A 4,099-nucleotide genomic window follows, 5' to 3' on the forward strand; every position below is an offset into this window, starting at 1 on the left:
AAAATAAAAGAACGGATATCAAAGTTATTATTTAACCACCGCTGCTAAATAGATGAAGTAAGTTCACCGCATGGTGTCGAGCTTTCAAATTCTGTACTGAGTGGCTACTTGTTAGTGTGAAGCATTCTAAAGAACCCAAAGCTCAGAGCAATATCTCTCGTCGATACATTAAACAGCTTAAGTTTTATCGTCCGGCTTGTTTCAAATTGTCACGTGTTCTCGTGCGCTTCTAAGACAAAACTTGAAGATTTAAATAATTTCTAGAAGTCTACTTACAGGGTGAATCTCTGATATTATATATTCAGATTGTGACATCAGTACAGTAATTATCATCCAGTAGGTATAGCCTTTAGGAAAATTTTGTAGGCCAAGCCAAAAGCGCATAGGACACCAAATATACAAAATTGCAAGGTTAATTCTCGAGCGAGGCTGAAACATTGGTCACAAAGGCGAAGAAAGCGCTTTCTCTCTTGTTGTAGTAAATAATTCTGTTTTTGTTCAAAGTTAAGCTTTTGTTTTGAGTTCGGCAGGGGCAGAAACCTTTAACGTGGCCTACAAAATTTTAATAAGGACCGTACCTCTTATAATTATTTGGACACACATTCCTCTCTAGAAAGCGATGGAGACAAAAAGACTTCGCAGTTCGACACCTCGGAGTATAGATGCACTGGCTTCTGCCAAATGAAACTGCATAGAAACACTATTTCGTCTAACTTTTCAATACACAGATGCATGCTTTCTGCAGCCAATAAACCCCGCACGGGGCACCTTGAACAATCTTGGTGACGGTACTGGCGATACCGCGGACCCCGAGCCCCCAAACATAAGCTGGATCCAACCGTGGTGATGTGTTTTTAAGGTGAAGGGTAGAAACCTCTAACGGTGGCCGTCGGAGCCCAGGTCAAGCTCCGGCGGATGGGCTCCCTGTCTGTCTTCCAGGCAGGGAGCTCCGGGACCTCTTTGGCTACCAGGGTAAGGTCAAAGAAGAAAGTACCCCAGTCTCTCTGCTTTTATACTATGCTCTATGGCATTTTCAAACCCCCCCCCCCCCAAACGTGATCGGTCCCTGAAAAGGGGCCGCACCGAAGTATCTTTTCCCCAATTGCCATCTTTAACATTTCCTGAACCGGATAATTTCTCTCGATTTCTTGTGATGGAATCGCTCAATCCAACCCACCCTCTAGCATCTCAGTCAGTCTTCTTGATTGCCAAGTATCTTGAAGCCATAGTAGGAAAATCATATAAGTGCAAAAAACAAAGGTCTGGTGAACTCCTCATCGAAATAAATGACAAGCAGCAGTCCACGAAGCTTCTAGCTCAGACTAGACTAGCTGATCTAGACATCAAGGTCACACCCCATCGGAGCCTCAACAGCTCCCAGGGTGTGATATCCGAGACAGATCTGTTGAACGAAACGGATGCGGATCTCCTTGCTGGCTTGAAGGATCAGGGCGTCACTGCTGTGAGACGCATCACTATCCGCAGAGACGACAAGGAGATTCCCACCAAGCACATTATCTTGACTTTCGACCGCGCAGTTCTTCCACAACACATCAATGCAGGTTTCATCCGTTGCTCCATCCGTCCGTACATCCCGAATCCGCGGCGCTGTTTTAAGTGCCAGCGGTTCGGGCACGGTACAACCTCTTGCCGTGGCCGAACGACGTGTGCGAAATGCGCGGCGCACGATCATCCGACTGACAACTGTCCATCCGAAACCCTCACTTGTGTGAACTGCGGCGGTCCGCATGCAGCGTACTCCCGCAAGTGCGAAAATTTTCAAATGGAAAAAAAGATAATTAACATCAAGGTCACGGAGAACATCACCTTCCCAGAGGCGCGAAAGAGGTTCGCCTCTTTCCCTCTGGGGAGGTACGCCGACGCGGCTCGCCGGGGGACGGAGCGGCGTCTGGTGTCCACAGGGACCCAGTTCAGCGAGTCTGACCTGGTCCCTGCCCCGCCCCCCCCTGGGTTGCCTCTGGCAGCCCAACCCGCGACCACGCCGCTTGCTGAGGCAGCAGCGGTTGTGGTGCAAACGTCTTCCGTTGGGACCGGTGCCGCTCCCGCCTCTGTCTCCCCGTCCTCCAGTGCGTTGGAGGGTACCGAGGTGATGGACACCACGGGCCCCGCACCGGTTCCCACCGCCACCGCACCGCCCGTGCCACCTCTGGCGCCCCGGACGCCCTCGGCGGTGGCGGCTCAAACGAAGGGCTCCCGAGGGGGGGGCCAAGTCCGGGGGGCCCGGTCCGTCGGGCACCCCTCGGACATCCGACGACGACATGGATGTCGGGCCGTTCCTGCTTGCAACGCAGCGCAAGGAACGCGTCCCGACGCCAAAGCCTCCCGACAAGCCAAAAATGGCGAGAGTCACAGCCAGGAAAGACGACACATAAACAAACACACACACTCCAGTAGCTCTCACACTAAATAATGGGAAGAGAAAACATAATTCAATGGAACTGTAGAGGCCTTCCTAAAAATCTTGACGATGTATACGAACTACTGCATGCTAATCAGCCAAGTGTAATGTGTGTTCAGGAAACACATTTGAATTCCAAGCACACAAGTTTCTTGAATAGTTACATGGTCTTCAGAAAGGACAGGGATGGCTGCACACACTCTTCTGGCGGTGTGGCCATAATTGCCCGGAAATCCTTAGCCTGCCACCCTGTCACTCTGAACACTATCCTTGAGGCTGTAGCAATACGCTTGATAATATTTAATAGGTTGATAACGGTATGCTCCATATACATTCCTCCTGATGTTTCACTTTTAAGTTCTGACTTCGAGGCGCTGGTTGACCAGCTGCCCGAACCATACATCCTCACAGGCGACCTTAATGCTCACAATACTCTTTGGGGCTCTTCTCGCACGGATGCCCGAGGTCGCCTTATAGAGAAATTCCTTACATCTTCAGGAGCATGCCTTTTCAACAATAAACAGCCTACATACCATAACATAGGACACAACACATACTCATGTCTTGACTTGGCGATTGGCTCCGCAGTTCTCTTTCCTCTCCTCGAGTGGGCTGTGGGCACTGACCCATACGGTAGTGACCACTTTCCCACCTCACTCACATACATAGGTAAAGGCCCATGCAGTCCATCTTCCCATAATAGGTTCAATGAAGCACGAGCTAACTGGAATACATTTACAGAGACATCCAAACTACACCACACATCCATAGGACACCTGCACGTTGAAGAAGCTACCCAACTGCTCACGGCGCACATCCTCGACGCCGCCGAAAAGTCCATTCCCCACGCCTCTGGTGCCCCGCGCAACCAGCGGAGGCCGTGGTGGAATGAGAACTGCAGGCGGGCGCGAGAGGCCCAGAACAAGGCGTGGGGTATCCTTCGTCGGTACCCCACGTCGGGAAACCTCCTCTTGTTCAAACGGGCCAAGGCGTTAGGAAAACGTGTGCGCCGTGAGGCAAAACGAGAGAGTTGGCGTACATTCATAACATCAATAAACTCCTACACAGACACAAGGAAAGTATGGACACGAATACGCAAACTCAAGGGACAACAAACACACAGCCTGCCTCTGGTCAGCACTACAGGGGACACACTCGAAGACCAGGCTGACACACTCGCACAACACTTCCAACACGTGTCCAGTTCAGCACACTACACAAACACTTTCCTGAAACACAAAGCCTGTTGTGAAAAGAAGTCCCTACGCGACAACAACAAATCACAGACTTCTTACAACTCCCTGTTTTCACTACATGAACTGAGGGCTGCTCTGAGCACGTGTAAACCCTCAGCTCCAGGCCCAGACAACATTACATATACAATGATACAGCACTTACACGCAGACACTCTTGTAACACTCCTTCACCTCTACAACAAGATATTTCTTTCGGGGCACATTCCAAAGTCTTGGAGGGAGGCCATAGTTGTAGCATTCTTGAAAGAAGGGAAGGACCCTTCCTCTCCTGCTAGCTATCGACCCATTGCCCTGACCAGCTGCCTGTGCAAGCTTCTCGAGAAGATGATAAATCGCAGGCTTGTGTACTTCCTTGAGTGCAACGGTCTTCTCGAGAGCTGCCAGGCAGGCTTCAGGGCGGGGCGATCAACGAATGATCAACTCG

This window comes from Haemaphysalis longicornis, unplaced genomic scaffold (assembly GCF_048455015.1).
Source record: "Haemaphysalis longicornis isolate Haplotype H1 unplaced genomic scaffold, Haemaphysalis longicornis Haplotype H1 scaffold_4, whole genome shotgun sequence".
Classification (NCBI taxonomy): Eukaryota; Metazoa; Arthropoda; class Arachnida; order Ixodida; family Ixodidae; genus Haemaphysalis; species Haemaphysalis longicornis.